The sequence below is a fragment of the Acartia tonsa genome, chromosome 13, assembly GCF_053477335.1.
Source record: "Acartia tonsa isolate MP-2025a chromosome 13, ASM5347733v1, whole genome shotgun sequence".
In the NCBI taxonomy this organism is placed as follows: domain Eukaryota; kingdom Metazoa; phylum Arthropoda; class Copepoda; order Calanoida; family Acartiidae; genus Acartia; species Acartia tonsa.
Window position 1 is genome coordinate 6,481,641 of NC_137272.1, and position 17,497 is coordinate 6,499,137.

At 41.2% G+C, this 17,497-nt stretch overlaps 1 protein-coding gene across 1 annotated transcript in view; it reads left to right on the top strand.

Moving 5' to 3' along the window:
* Positions 1-17,497, top strand: part of LOC145335488 (uncharacterized) — a 65,566-nt gene that overhangs the window by 11,858 nt on the left and 36,211 nt on the right. The window lies entirely within an intron of this gene.

Below are 17,497 nucleotides of genomic sequence, written 5' to 3' on the forward strand. Positions count from 1 at the left end.
AATACAGAGTTGCTTCGCTGTGACTTATGATAACAAACCCACCGCACTAATCCCATTATATCACTATCCATCTCATGACCGCTGTTAACCCCGCACTCGGCGGTCAAACTAAGCCTGCCTAAATGTGGGGAGGGGACTTGAACATGCAACTATCACGAGTCCATCATGCACTTATATAATCGGGAGGCACTGCCTCCCCTTTTACCACCGCTGCCCCCACAGCCTGTCTACCGTCGGGCGCTAAGCCCTAGCGCCCCACACCCCCTTCAAACCTAACTATTGTCATATTTTTGTTGTATATATATAGTAAACATAACTTGTAAATATTATTCAGTTTTAAATATATAATTCTGTATGATTGAATCCTGCTTGTTTGTTTGGTAGAATACTTAAAGGCTAGGGCCCGTTGAATCCGAACTCGTTACCCCGTGGGCCGAGTACGCTCGGCTTACCAGAACTTGGTGTCAGCGTGTTTCAATCGAGCCTTACAGAACTAGCCTATTCTACCTCTGATTGGACCCTTTGGCAAGTAAGGGGACAATCAGCCGCCAACTGAGAAGCCAACTGACCCGTGAGACGGCCTTTTTAGGTCGAATTTCCATCATTTTGAACGCAATATGTGGGCCTCTGGCCTACGGCAAGCAGATTTAGCCTGCTAAAAGCGCCAGTTAAGACGCTTTGTCCGTATCGTGTAGGAGTAGCGCTAGGTGCGCAGCCACGGCAACCAGATAATTTAGCTCAGACGGCTACAAAACTGAGTCTAAATTGGCAAGTGTAGCTGGGACAAGCCCCAGGACACCCAGGCCAAACCTACGAGACAGACAGCTGTGTGCTGGTCTCCCTAAGAAGGCAATGTGTGGCTGCGAAGCTTCAGCACACAAGTAAGCCCTACCACTGCGACGGATAGCAGATTTTGAGCCACAGGCACGGCAGGACGGGACATTCCCTGCCGCTGTCTCCCAGGATTCGAACCCGAGGCGCTGTAGGACGGGCCATTCCCTGCCGCCATTTGTCGGGATTCGAACCAGCGGCGCTGTAGGACGGGTCATTCCCTACCGCCGTCACCCCTCTGAACCTTGCAGGACGGACATTCCCTGCTGCCAGTGCTTCCAGAATCACACCTAGAGCTCCTAGTGATAACAACACATCATTGTGTATAAAAAGTCAACCAAGTGATAAAAATAAATATAAAATTGTTGACCAAGTGATAATTAATAAGCCCTAGTGATTCGAAGCTACAGTCTAAGCCACCATGGTAAGCGATACCACCATAGCTGCGGTGCGGCCACCACCAAAGTTTCTGCCAACCCCAGCCGAACGAGAGGCCCCCTTGTCCCAAGGGCAAGACCTCCACTTCCCCTGCCATATCAGGGTGAGGTTTCCTACTCCTGACCCTGCCCAGCATGTACAGGTTGATGCCATGGTTGATTCTGGCAACCGTGTACCAGGGTCTGCTGTAATTTCTGAGCACCTCATGCACGCGATGGGCGTGCAACGCATGTTGATTCCGGACAACACCCAGATCCTGACTGCTAATGAGGAAGGCCAGCCCCTCCAGGTAATTGGAAAATTAAAAGAGTTATATATGGCAGTTTCACACACTCTTATACTCCATCTATACCACGTGACTGTGGTCCGAAATCTCTCCCACCCTCTGAACTTAGGAGGGTATTTTCTCAAGGAGTTCGGAACTAGGCTCTGTTTCGACATGCAACCACCTTGCTTGTGGGCGCGTGGGGAGTTTATCCCACTCCGTGGCGTCCCCATTGACCGGGAGACAGCCGAGAGAGAGCTAAGCTATGAGGGGCCTCTGCCAGGCCCCCTGCCTGAGCAGCCGCGTGTGGTTGAGAAAGGCACACACTGGGTGGACGCTGAGCTCAACGCACACAAGGGCGCTAACCTGCTAGCCATGGGGTTGCCCCCAGTGCCCAAGGTGCCAAGGGAGAGCCTGCCAACAACGTTTCCTGAGATTGCCAGCCCTCCAGAACCAATCTTCTCCTCCGACATTTTTATCAACGGCCAGCCGTGTCCACCTGGCCCCCTCTACCTGGGACCTCCAGCCAGTCCACCAGCCAAGCCCGAGTCCAGACCCGTCAAGTCGCGGTCTGATGTACCCGGAGCCACACTCAACTCTCAGGCCCCAGCCTCTCCCGGCGCCGTGCCCGTCAAGTCGCGGCCGGACGCCCACGGAGCCAAAGCTGGACCCAGCATTTTGGCCTCTCCCAGCGCCGAGCCCGTCAAATCGTGGCCGGACGCCCCCGGAGCCAAGCCTGGCTCCGACACGACAGCCTCTCCAGAAGCCGAGCCCGTCAAGTCGCGGCCGGTGGGTCCCGGAGCCAAGGCTGACCCCTCACCAGCCACGTATAGGCTGAGCGCTGTCACTCCAACTAACGGTCAACCACCCCAGCTCCGCACAGCCAAGCGGGTGGTCCTGCCTGGCCGCGGGGTTATGGCAGTCCCTGTTGAGCTAGTAGGCCATCGCACCAAGGATGCCATTCAACTAGCTGCCCCAGAACAGAGGTTTGGGGAGGACCTTGTTATTCCAGAGGGCCTGTATGCCCACAGGCCTGGCTCTGCCACTGTGTTTAGAGTACTGGTGGTCAATGAGGGGGAGGTGCCCCTCTTGCTGGATGCTGGCCTCCCAGTGGCAGGGGAGCTGGTCAAACCTGACATTCTGGAGGTCTCTGATACGCCTCCCCCGCGTCTCCACTCGGTCCAAGAACCTGCTGAGCCTATAGACATGCAAGAGTTGTGGGAGGCCTTGGAGATGGAAGACAATGAGTTCCTACGCAAGGACCCCTTGCTCAAGAAGGAGGTCTGGACTACGTTGTCAGAGTACAGGGACGTCTTCTCCAATTCTACCCCCGGCTGCACAGATGTGGTTGAATTGCAGCTGCGCCTCAAGCCAGGGACCCAGCCGATCCGCCAGAGATTTAGGGATCTGAACCCGCGGCAAGAGGCTGAACTGGAGAAACAACTGGACACTTGGCTGCAGGAAGGAGTCATAGAGCCGTCGGACTCCGCCTGGAGCAGCCCCCTGGTGCCCATCAAGAAGAAGGACGGGAGCACCCGCTGGGCCGTCGACTACAGGGCCCTCAACAAGTGTCTGGAGCTGGACAGCTACCCCCTGCCTAGGATCCAGCAATTGGTGGAACGAGCTGGCGGGCACCGTGTCTACAGTGCTCTAGACGCGGTGGCCGCATACTACACCATCCGTGTGTCTGAGGATAGCCGGCCCTGCACCGCCTTCACCACCCCCAGGGGCTTGTATCAATGGAAAAGGATGCCCTTTGGCCTGGCTACGGCACCGTCTGTCTATTCCAGGTTTATTGCAGGGGTCCTAAACCCACTAGGCACAGCCAACCTCCAGTCATACCTTGACGACGTCCTGACCTTCCACCAGGATACCTGGGCCCACCTGGCCAGGCTCCGAGAGGTCTTGGAAGCCCACCGCAGGGGAGGGATCCGCCTCAAGCCAGCCAAGACCAAGTTGTTCCGGTCCAAGGTGGATTATCTGGGTCACACCCTCAGCCGAGAGGGGATAGCCATGCAAGAGGACTATATTGACCGCATCTTGGACTGGCCAGCCCCTAGCACCCCCAAGGATTTGCTGGCGTTGCTGGGCTTCTTTGGATACTACCGCCTGTTCATCCCAGAGTATGCAGACCTCACATACGAGATGAATCGGCAGAAGACGGCCAAGGCCCTAACCTGGACGCCTGAGATGGAAGCCCAGCTGCTGCAACTCAAGGACAAGTTCCGACAGGCCCCCATCCGAGCGCCGCCCAGGTTTGATTTACCAGCAGTGTTCCAGCTCACCACAGATTTCAGCAGCCGCGCCATCTCTGCCATATTGAGTCAATGCCAGGAGGGCAAGGAGAGGCTGATTGCCGCCGTGGGGCGCAAGACAACCGACCCTGAGACGCGCTACCCGTCCTGGAAGGGAGAGATGGCCGCCATTATCTATGGGATCCGAAAATTCCACGGCATCTTGTCCTACCGCAGCTTCCAGATCAACACTGATTCCTCTGCCCTGCTACAGATGAAATCACTGAACACATCCACAGGGATGGTGGCCCGCTGGCAGGAGGAGCTAGCGGCCTTAGACTTTACCGTCTGCCACAGGCCTGGCACCCAGAATACCAACGCCGACGCCCTCAGCCGCCGGGAAGATGCCAACATGCCAACGGCTAGCGCCGAAGAATTAGCAGAGCAGGCGGAGTATATCCACAACCTGGCCCAGCTAGGGGAGCCCGCAGCTAGCCGGCCTCCTGCCGCCCGACTGGACTCAGCTAGAGTATTGGAAGCCCAGACACAGGACCCCCTCCTGCTCCGTGTCCGCCAATGGGTGGCTGATGGCAAGGCCCCAACCAAGGCTGAGCTGCGTGGCAAGGAACGAGACGAGCAGCAGTACGCCAGCCGCTTCTCAGCCCTGGGGCTTGACGAGCATGGCTGCCTCACCACCACTGACCAGACTCTGACAGGAGAGAGGACAAGATACCTGCTGCCTGCGGCCCTCCAACAGGATGCGTTCTTTCTAGCCCATGGGACCCCCATGGCTGGGCACTTTGGGATGGACGCAACTATCGCCCGCGTTGCCATGCACTTCTGGTGGCCCAACCTGGCCCGTGACGTCCGCCTGATGGTACAAACCTGCCCTGAGTGTGTCCAGAAAGTTACCAAGGAGAGGCTGAAGCAGGGGATCCACGTGCCCTCCCGCCAGGGGTATCCACAGCAAGTCCTATTCATCGACCTGGTGGGGCCACTGCCAGAGACCCCAGCTGGGAACCGCTACATCCTCACCTGCCAAGATGGATTTAGCCGGTTTGTCAGCCTCTACGCCATCCCCAACAAGCGCACCCTCACGGTGGCTGAAGCCCTGTTGCACCGCCACCTGGCCACGTTCGGGTGCCCCCTGAAGATCCATTCCGACAATGGAATGGAATTTACCGGCCAGGTATTCCAGGAACTGGCCTCCCGGCTCGAGATTGGCCTGACACATCCACCACCCTACAATCCGCAGTCCAACCGAGTGGAGAGGTTTCATAGGACGCTCAACACAGGCATGCGCCTGTTCCTAGACCGAGACGATAACAACTGGGAGCCCCACCTGCCTGCCATCGCCTTTGCCTACAACACCAAGGCCTGTAGATCCACTGGTGTGACCCCGTTCCTGGCCTTCTTTGGGAGAGAGGCCAAACTTCCGGTGGACATGGTGCTACGGCTGCCAGAGACCGAATATGCTTCAGTTCCAGCCAACGTCCAAGCTCTGTTGCAGCGCTACTATGCAGTTTATGATGCCATCCAGCAGAAGGAGGAGGGAGCCATCAGGAGGAGCGCGGCAGCTTACGAAGGCACGGCCAAGTATGAGGTTGGAGACTTGGTCTGGTACCTGGCCCCTCGCCTGGTGCCAGGAAAGGCAGCCAAGATTACCAAGAGATGGACGGGCCCCTGGAAGGTAGTAAGGAAAGCTACAGAAGTCCATTATGTCATCAAACCTGCCTCTCCAGTAGCCAGGATCTCAGAAGTTACCGCGCATGTAGGCCGACTGCGCAAATACACTGGAGATGTGACTGCCCACCAGATCCCAGAAGACATCCAAGTTGACGTGGACGGCGACGAGGATGCCACCGAGCTGCCAGTTGGAGCGGCGGCGCCCGCAGCTAGCAACCCAGGAGAGTTCCCAGTGCACCAGCCAGCCGCAGCCGCCCCCCAGCCTAGCGGCCAAGATCGTGACCCAGTGGAGGAAAACCTGCAGGAGCAACCCAACGAACCACCGCCGCCGCCGCCCGCTCCAGAGCCACTCAGAGATGCCATCTGGAACCCTGACGCAGACATGGAGAACCTGCCAGCCAGCAGCGGACCTGTAGGAGAAGAGCCAGCCACTGCGATGGAAGAAGCCGCCCCAGAAGAAGAAGAAGAAGCCATGTGCCCCCTGCTGATGACAGCCATCCCCATCCGGGTAGGAGCTAGGAGGCCAAGCAACCTGAATCAAGCAGGCGCCCCCATGGAATTCTATGCGCCCTTTGCCATCACCATTCCACCCTTAGGAACCACCAGAATCTGCCTAGGCCTCCGTGTCCAGTTACCAGCCGAGACAGAACTGATCCTGCAGACGAGGCAAAATTTCCAGCGGCGAGGCCTGGCCGTGGCCAACCCACGCCTAGAAGCCAACCAGGAGCTGACAATGCTGATCACCAACCACAGTCAGACCGAGCAACGAGTGTCCCGAGGAGCCTGTGTAGCCCGAGCTGTCCTCCATCGAGCTGTGCCCCAGGAACTGCCTGTCCGGCGCATGAGCCGGCTGTCGTATCCCCAGGTTCAAGGCCTGGTGTCTCAAGAGCCACGCAACCCTTGAAGGGGAGGTTGTGGTAATACGACACCCATACGGACAGGCCCAATACAGAGTTGCTTCGCTGTGACTTATGATAACAAACCCACCGCACTAATCCCATTATATCACTATCCATCTCATGACCGCTGTTAACCCCGCACTCGGCGGTCAAACTAAGCCTGCCTAAATGTGGGGAGGGGACTTGAACATGCAACTATCACGAGTCCATCATGCACTTATATAATCGGGAGGCACTGCCTCCCCTTTTACCACCGCTGCCCCCACAGCCTGTCTACCGTCGGGCGCTAAGCCCTAGCGCCCCACACCCCCTTCAAACCTAACTATTGTCATATTTTTGTTGTATATATATAGTAAACATAACTTGTAAATATTATTCAGTTTTAAATATATAATTCTGTATGATTGAATCCTGCTTGTTTGTTTGGTAGAATACTTAAAGGCTAGGGCCCGTTGAATCCGAACTCGTTACCCCGTGGGCCGAGTACGCTCGGCTTACCAGATATACTCATACTTTTTCTTTCTCTCTCTTTCTTACTCATTTTTCCTAAATCCTTAGCATAGTTTTAGAATTATATACATGCATGCATTATTGAAAAGAAGATACTCAATAGTTTACATTGTAAGTCCGTGTGTACAAGACATATTTTATTTCATGTAAAGTAAAGCTTCTCGACAACTTAATATTTTTTTTTGAAATTCTGCCCTTAGTAAAGTTTTTTATGTATTAAAAAGGTTGGATCTACTGCAGTTCACGTTAAATTATTGCTGGTAAGCAATATTTTTAAAAATCTATGAATTTTAAAGGCTGCTAGCTGCCAAACGGCTGAACGTGCAGATTATTCCTGCACACTGTTTTAAGCGGCATAAGATGGCCTACAAATAATCTTGAATAGCCATTAATCAATAATGCATAATTATCTCGCAGTGCAGAGAAATGCGCGAAAAAGACCTTTTTTACGCGTTTTTTCTTCAGTGAAGCTTTCTCTGTGCATAATTAGATCTTCGCTATTCCAAATAATATTTGTATGTCTTCTTATGCCGCTTAAAATGGTGTGCGGGTATGATCTGTACGTTCAGCCGTTTGGTAGCTAGCAGCCTTTGAAATTCATAGATTTTTGGAAATATTGCTGAATATTTTACCGTGAACTGCAGTAGATCCAAAAGGTTTCTATAAATTCTAAACCGATATTATTCTTTTACAGGGATCTTAAAAGATAAGCTAATGGACGAAACGTTAGTGTACATTACCAATGATATTAGATAAAAGTACCCAAGGTTTCAAGCCAACGAATGAGATCGTAGTTTTGTAAAAAATTTGGGTACCATACCAGTTTAATACGCAATCCATTGTTCCCTCTTACCTCTTTAACAATGCATGTCGCAAATTCTAAATGAATATGATTTATTAAGTCACTATGCTATTAACAAACCAAGGCCAGTTATTTTAATAGGTAGTGCAGCAATAAAAAGCCACACAAACCTACATAAGGCACTATCCATGAATCATATTCTGATTAAGCTTATAGAGTTGCTACGCTATCCGAATTATACCTAACAGTTTCTGGAATCAAGGTGTAAAGTCGATAGGACAATTCTAACATTCCTAAATTACGTTCACAGCTATTCGTTATTGACGGACTGACGAACCAAATTGTATAGTTTGGACGTACTGACGTATGGATACCCATATATTATAGTGTAGCTTCGCTATTAATAAAAAAGTGCTTATTGATAATTACATATTTGTCACGCTTTTTATCAAAATCAATCATCAATAAATACATCAAAATAAATTAAATATATATGTATACAATACTTTCCAGTATGGCTTTAAAACCGAATAATATCCGCTGCATTAGAACCGGTTATAAGTCATATATCTGAAAATCATATATAGCATAGCTTACAGACAATTTTTCATGAAAATTTATATAAAAATCATAAAATATAGTTTTGATAGAAACTGCCCTCGCACTCCGTGACTAACAAAAATGGTTTCAATTCTATAAATTTTCATTCTAATATGTCTATAATACGATGTGATAAATAACTATTACATTATTGTTTTTAAAAAAGCAATAAAAAAACCAGCAAAACAGAAACTATAAATTTGCAACGAAGGGTCTCAATTAGCTGATCTGGAAAATCATTTAAAATGTCGAATTCACAACGCCTTTCAGATCTTCAGATCTATAGTATCGTTTTAGTGGTTTGCTTTCTTAAAATAATAAAGAATTTCCGAATATAAACGAGTCCTTCCTAGCTTTTTTGCTTACTTCACCCTTTTATGTTTTATATACCTACCTTTGTCTTTAGGTTCTTTTAAAAAATATTTTTTTGACTTGAATTTCTCCAATTTAATAATTTAATTTCTCGTCACCTTTGAAATATTTGTCATGAACGTCATTCATACATGCCAAGTCATTTAGTATGATAATAAATCATTAGATTGCACTTTTAGTATTTAGGAGTAGCTACTCTATAGCTAATTCAATAAAAAGGACAATTGTACATAAGTTAATGTATAAAACGTTGGAGACATACATTCTTTTAAAATTCATATCACAGCCACCAGGGGCGTCCAAGCTTTTTTATTTGGGGGGGGGGGGGGTAAAATTTTGAAAATAAATTTTTTTTTTGGGGGGGTAATCTTTATTTTATCGAGGCATTTTTTTATTGGGGGGGGGGGGAGGGTTAAAAATTGAAAATCTAAAATTTTGGGGGGTTCATTTGGGGGTAATCACCCTTTTACCCCCCCCCCCCTTAAACGTCTATGACAGCCACCCTTTTAGTATGGTATTTCCAACTGTCCTTAACTTTAGTAAACTTTTAAACAAGTGTCGTGCACAGTGTTTTCCAAGGGGATGTATTTCTTACAGTACTTGGCAGCTGAGCGTAAACCTCAGTGAAATCGTCATATTATAACTTTAAAATTCAGCTGGATGTCTAAACCTGTTCCTACACAAACAAATTCAGTCTTTTCATAATTTATTCTTTTAAAGTTGAGCCCTGATTTTTCGAGAGAGTGAAAGGGGGTAGCTGACACCCTCCTCCGCACCCTTAACAGTTAAACTACTTTATACTTCCGTTTGCGTTATTAATTCAGTAAAAATATTGGACATGATTGTTCTTGTGTGTTACTTAATTTTATATTAAAATTGGAGTTTTAAATCAGGGATATAAAGGGATAAAACAATGGTTTATAAATTGATGTACATTCCCAATGATGATACACAAAGTTACTACTTTTGTAGATTACAATTAAAGTACTTTTCTTTGCAATTATTGAATATTTTTTCTAAAATTCTAGTGTAATTTCACTTTCATTTGTCAGAGCGTAGCTTATACGGCTTAAAAAGGATGACAACATCCATAAAAGCGAAGCGCTTAAACAGCAGGACAAACAAACATTGACACTTGTAGAGTGTCAGAACTGAATTATCAGAATATAAATGTATACAGTATGCTTAAATACAGGATACTGTTTAAGGACATATTTAGATTTTTAGGACTTATGAATATGCTTTGCTTATAACATTGTACCTTGTTGTCCTAGGAATTAAAAATAAGTGAAATATTTATCTTTTTATCCAAGCATTATATTGCAATGCAAATTTGATTTATTAAACATTTATTATGTTTTTCAATTTTATATAATTTTTTTGCAAACAACATGTTTTTATTACTAACTAGTTGCCTCGCTCCTAGCTTCTAGGGTAGGAAGGGTGAGGTCAGAAAACTAGACTGAAACCATCCCAACACAATTATAAAGCTTCCCCCAATAAATAGCTTAAACCCATAGATATATTCTTTGAAGAGTAGAGCCTAATCGGTTCAGTGGTTTCTGAGATCTTAAGCTTCAGACAGACAGATAGACATCGTTTTACTTTGTATTGTAGAGAACAAAAAACTTTTCATGCTTTTAAATCTTTAAAATCATCAATAACCAAGGAAGTGATCGTAATTTTTTGTTCAATAACTATAAGTGTAAAGTGTAAAAAGTATATACTAGTCGTATCCACAAATTATTATCTTTTAATCAAATTACACATTGGTCTATAAGCAAACAAATTTATAAAAAAATTTCTTTTGGAAGAATTAAAAGAATATTTAATAAATCATTTTCGGGAAGGTGACACCGCGTTATAAGAAAATATGTTAAAAAATGTTCATACTGTGAGGTGTAAACAAAAATAGGGGAATGTCTTAGCTCTAAACAGACGCAACTCATTACCATGCAAAGTTAGGACTTCCAGCCAAAGGTCGTGTAATGAACGGTTTTCCGATCTGAACCATATAATCATGCACATTATTAAGCAAGATTAAACAAAATAAGATCTTGTAGTGTATCCCATCATCTATGGGGTAGCCGAGGCTAAACTATAAATCTTACTGTCTAATAATTCACATTCTATTTTGGCGATGCTATTTAAGAATATAATCGTACTATTTTTATCTATTTTACATAATACATTACCAATGGTAAATATAGGAAGCGTCAGACATTATTAGTAAAGGGACAATTATATATCATAACTTACCATTTAAAAAGAACTTTTTTTCTAAGGAGCAAATAAGGCATAAAAGAATTTATTGTATCTATGATTCAAAGTAGAACGATTATTGTTTGTCAGCTTAAGATCTCGCTAACTGCTGGATTGGTTCTGGTTCTCAGGGAAAATGTCTGATTTTTTATTTATGTCTATTTTCTAGAAAGGAGGAGTGGAAAAGAGACAACACCCTACCCCAGAAAAAATTAACCTTCCCTCTTTATTTGTAAAAATTAATAAATATATACATAGGTAGATTAGTCTTGTCTTTAATTATAAAAAATAACATTATTCCGATAAATCAAAATTATTTCAACGACCTTACTATTTGAGTGAATGCACGAATATACTTTATTTCATAGAGTAGATTCGCTACTTAAAAACTCTAAATGGCCCCTTCCAAAAATCAGGCCATATTATTTTGACCTTCCTCTCTTTAAAACTAACAATTTATCAATTTCTTACAATAAGAATTGGCTTTTAAAATATATCATTAATTAAATCAGAGAGAAAGGAATGTGAAGTTTAATTTCCATAATAAATTTTTTTCTATCTCTCTCTTTCTCCTTTTCTCTCCTTTTCTTTCTATCTCTCTCTCTCTCTCTCTCTCTCACACACACACACACACACTCGGAGAGGTGATAGGATCGAGTCTCGGCTCTACACCGCGTCAAAACTAGACGTTTAAATGGTTCCTACTGCTGCTATGTCAGATGCGCAACATACATAGTTAGATTAAGTTAACGGTAGCTTGAAGAGGACTTGAACCCGAAGCATCACCTTTAGTCCCCAAGAGATCATCCTGTCTCCTCACTGTTGCACGGCCAGACGAAAAAAGTTTATTTTAGTGTTAGGCAAAAATGACTTTGCATTTGTATCAGTAAGTATGTTTATTAACACCATTTGATAATTTTAAAATTCAACTAAATCTAATTTTTGAGAAAATTAGATTTGAAAATGTTAAGTTCAATTTTCATCCCCTAGGAGTTAACGAACAATCATGACAAGCAAAGATTATTAATTCAAAATTTTAAACAAGTTTGCTTTTTTAAAGTTTTTTATAAAACCACTCCTGAAGGGAGTTAATCACTGGCTATTTTTATCAGTTGCTTTGCTAAGGTCACGAAAATTCAGCCTTAGATAAATCATATATAGAGTGGTTTTATGAAAGACTTCATAAAAGCAAAGTTGTAAAGAATTCAAAAGTATGAATATTTGTTTTTCTTATCATGAATGAGTGTAAGCTCTTAGGGGCTGAAATTCGAACTTGAAATTTTCAATCTTTGTTTTTATATCTTTTTCTCTGAGGGATATTCTAATGAAAAAAGCAAAGCTTTCGATGATTAAAAAAATTTATTTTTGCCTCACTTGCTTATTCTTTGTTTTCCACAATTAAACATCCACACACACAAATGTTGTTAAGGTTGCAATCATTTCCTCCTAACTGAATTATAGTAGGATTGAGCAAGGATCTAAAGGGATAAGACAATTAGTTGTTGAAACGTTTAAACATTCAACTTCTCGAATCAACCAAACAAAAAGTCCCCAAAGTTGTTAAGCTTACGAATAAGAAAACTTTATTAAAAACTTTTGGGACCAGTGCAGTGTAATAAACAGCAAATTGTCCCCTCTCTCTGCTTTTTGTGGGCATGACAATATACGGAAGTGATAGAACATTATGTATTTATTATTATCATTAATTTACTTTACTATTATTGACAGTGTTTACAACAATACACAAAATAAACACTTTTTTTATTCCGGCTGGTAATAGTTATAGCTTTTTTTATTTTCTTTGATTATTAGGAAGTTTTTGGGCTATTGTATGTAATTAACACCAAGAATTATTAATGTTTAAAAGTCTGATTTCTTGCTACTACCCACTAAAATACATTAAAGGAGAATCATATTGGTTTAGTGGTAAGCGAGATCCTTTAGTGCACACAGACACACACACGGAGATCCTGTTACATTATATATAAAGGTATTAAAAATTACAAAATCGCTATTATAAAAAAAATTCAGTTAATTGGGAAAACACTTTTTTGAAACCTTTAACAAATGTTGATTTTACACTTTATAGACACTTTAATGTTTAATAGATTAAATTAAATGCCATTTTTAATTATTTGTATCGATGCAGTTCTAAACAAGTTTTTGAAGTTTTTTGTTTGTTTCTCTAATACTTTAGGTTACAAAAGGTTAGGTTGTTTTGTGTATTAGTTAGCCATGCGCATTGTAAAGGCATCGATGATCGCAGATATACATATATGTGGCATGGATTTGGATAGGGCTCCGGTTTGGCAAGTACTACCCCCCCCCCCATCCCACCACCCAAAAAAATCATTCAAAATATATTTTAAAAAATAGGGGGTGGGGGGATATCAGTGCTCAACCGGCCACTTGTACCTTTATTTCGTCTTTACGAAATATAAAGAGGTTGCGTGATTAATACGATAATGCTTCATTGTAAGTAGCGTAGCTACCCTATGAATCTAGTACGCCATACGTCCGTCTATGGGTCCAAACAACATGTCTTTTATTCACTTCAGGACAACAGCATTTTTAAACGGCTTAATGTGGCTGCTCTCTATTAAATTCTCACTCTCTAACATCCACAAATAATCTACAATTAAGTCTTGTTTATGGTTATAGAGCTTTATTTTTACATTTATTGAATATATATCAAGACTTTCTCCAATTTTACTGTGTCACAAATAGATTTTATTTGACATTTTGTTAAAGCTGCATAGCTCATGGACTAATTTGTACTTGCTTAACTATTTTTTTTACAATTTTTGGATCTACTGCAGTTAACTGTAAAATATTGCTGGTAAATAAATGCGCGTAAAATAGGTCTTTTTCGCGCATTTCTCTGCACTGCGAGATAATTATGCATTATTGATTTATGGCTATTCCAGATTATTTGTAGGCCTTCTTATGCCGCTTAAAATAGTGTGCGGGCATGATCTGTACGTTCAGCCGTTTGGCAGCTAGCAGCCTTTAAAATTCATAGATTTTTGGAAATATTGCTTAACAGCGATATTTTACCGTGAACTGCAGTAGATCGGCCTAATTTTTTAATATTTACATACTTGACAATTATGCACCGGTGTCCCTTATGTAAGTAAGCACGGAGGGAGGGGACATGGACTGTATATCTTATTGCCGTTGTACCTAAAGTTTTATAACCATGTATTCGTTGGCTTAGAAACTTTGGGTACTTTTATCAAACCTTTGGTTGGTTCAAAGTAGCAGAGTCCAAACTTTTCAACCAATATATTTATAATCTAACAAAGTTATTAATTTGCATCAATTCAACGTTCATTGTCTTATCCCTTAAGGTCCCTGAAAAAAAGTGTATCCAGCAAAAAAGGTTATGTTATTGATTTTCATAACAAACTAGGTTAGGCTAAAATTGGTTAGTAAATAATTATATATATTTTACATAGAAATCAATATATAAATAATATTTTGTAGAAAATAGTTCGGATCATATGAAGGAAATGAAGTCATTCCTTAAAAGGACAGAAATTTCATTCCAAAAAGGACAGAAATCATCTTCGTTTTTCTCCGATAAGTGAAATATGGACAAAAATCACTCTCCTTTTTCTCACATATCTGAAAAAGAGAATAAAAATCACCTCCCTAAATCTCACTTAATCTTCCTAATCCTAAGAAAATTAACCTAGTTACTCCAAATTCTACCTTTTCATAACAATGTCTACCTTTTCCTTACACATTCTCACATATTCTCAGATAACCTACCTTATTCTAAGAAATTCTTCCTAAATCTAAGAAAATCTACTTGACTCCCCCAAATTCTTCCTTAGTCCCCCAAATTCTTCCTTATTCTAGGAAATTCTACGTTATTCTAAGAAATTCTTCCTTATTCTAAGAAAATCTTCCTAATTCTCCCAAATTCTTCCTTATTCTAAGAAATTCTTCCTTATTTTAAAAAATTCTACCTTATTCTAAGAAAATCTACCTTATTCTAAGAAATTCTTCCTTGTTCTAAGAAAATCTACCTTATTCTAAGAAATTCTTCCTTATTCTAAGAAAATCTACCTTATTCTCCCAAATTCTTCCTTATTCTAAGAAAATCTACCTTATTCTAAGAAATTCTACCTTATTCTAAGAAAATCTACCTTATTCTAAGAAATTCTTCCTTATCCTAAGAAAATCTACCTTATTCTAAGAAATTCTTCCTTGTTTTAAGAAAATTATTTACCCCATTCTAAGAAATTCTACCTTATTCTAAGAAAATCTACCTTATTCTCCCTAATTCTTTCTTATTCCCCCAAATTCTACCTTATTCTAAGAAAATCTTACTTGTTCTAAGAAAATCTACCATATTCTGAGAAATTCTTCCTTTTTCTAAGAAAATCTACCTAATTCTCCCAAATTCTTCCTTATTCTAAGAAAATCTACCTTATTTTAAGAAATTCTTCCTTAGTCTAAGAAAATCTACCTTATTCTAATAAATTCTTCCTTATTCTAAGAAATTCTACCTTTTTTTAGAAAATCTACCTTATTCTCCCAAATCCTTCCTTATTCTAAGAAAATCTGCCTTATTCCCCCAAATTCTTCCTTATTCTAAGAAATTCTTCCTTTTTCTAACAAAGTCTTTCTTATTTTAAGAAAATCTACCGTATTCTAACAAATTCTTCCTTGTTATAAGAAATTCTACCTTATTCTAAGAAAATCTACCTTATTCTAAGAAATTCTTTCTTATTCTAAGAAAATCTTCCTTATTCTAAGAAATTCTTCCTTATTCTAAGAAAATCTAACTATTTCTCCCAAATTCTTGCAAAACATAGCAAATTCTTGCAATATATAGGTGTTCCAAACTCAATAACGAATTTTCAGCGCAATCCGACCACCCGTTCTCAAGATATGGTGACCTGGTGTCCTTGGTATTGACGGTAAGATTTGGGAAATGGTTCAAATCCTTAGTAAATTTGGTCAAAGTCCAAAAATATTTTGACACTTTTCAATTTTTGATCAAAATTATTTGTCCACCTGGGTATTTTTTCTTCAAAATTTTGACTAAATGCCAAAATATTTTTGGCCTTTACTGCCAAATTTATTAAGGATTCGAACCATTTACCAACTCTTACCATCGGTACCAAGGACACCAGGTTTTTGAGTTTTGGACCCCTATATATTGCAAGAATTTGCTATGTTTTGCAAGAATTTCTTAGAATAAGGTAGAATTTCTTAGAATAAGGAAGAATTTGTTACAATAAGGTAGATTTTCTTAGAATAAGGAAGAATTTCTTAGAATAAGGAAGAATTTCTTAGAATAAGGTAGATTTTCTTAGAATAAGAAGAATTTGTTAGAATAAGGTAGAATTTCTTAGAATAAGGAAGAATTTGGAAGAATTAGGTGGATTTTCTTAGAATAAGGAAGAATTTCTTAGAATAAGGTAGATTTTCTTAGAATAAGGTAGAATTTGGGGGAATAAGAAAGAATTAGGGAGAATGATATAGATTTTCTTAAAATAAGGAAGAATTTCTTAGAATAAGGTAGATTTTCTTAGAACAAGGAAGAATTTTTTAGAATCAGGTAGATTTTCTTAGAATAAGGTAGAATTTCTTAGAATAAGGAAGAATGTCTTAGAATAAGGTAGATTATCTTAGAATAAGGTAGAATTTGGGGGAATAAGAAAGAATAATATAGATTTTCTTAGAATAAGGTAGAATTTCTTAGAATAAGGAAGAATGTCTTAGAATAAGGTAGAATTTCTTATAACAAGGAAGAATTTGAGGGAATAAGGTAGATTTTCTTAGAATAAGGAAGAATTTGGGGGAATAAGGTAGATTTTCTTGAAATAAGGAAGAATTTCTTAGAATAAGGTAAGTTATCTGAGAATAAGGGAGAATTTGTGTAATTAAGGTAGAATTTCTGAGAAAAAGGAAGAATTTGGTGAAATGAGGTAGATTAATTAAACATAGTTGTAATAGTAAGGAAAAGGAAGAATTTCTAAGAACTAGGAAGAATTTGTAAGATGGTGGACAGAGGTCACCTTCCTTTAGTGATAATTTGTAAGATAGTGGACAGAAATCACCTTCCTTACTGAGAATTTGTAAGAAAAAGAAAAGGAAATAGCCTTCCTATACCCAAGGAAGGGGATTTCTGTCCTTTTTAGGAATGACTTCATTTCCTTCATATGATACAAAAGTTCTTAAAGAAACAAGGATGACACCATCCATAAAGAAAGACAATAAAAGAAATTGATGTGCATCCCTAATTCTGATAAACAAAATTACCTTTTTCGTAGGTTAAATTAAATTGTTGAATTGAAAAATGAATCTCCCCCTTCAACCTACCAATTAGTGTTCCTAGATGCCACTAGGGGCGTGAATAGAATAGATAAAATAGTAAAATAATCCTTTTTTTGGATTTTTAAAGTACAGAGTATTTTATTAAAATATTTATTTCAAAACAAGAAAAATTGATTTCCATGAGGTTGAGCAAAAATAAGCTAATATTTTTAGTGTCTGTATGTCTACATGATGGTTTGCCTGTGTATGTCTTTATGTTCATGTCATCTATGCCTCTCTGTCTGTCTTTCCCTCTGTTAGCAAC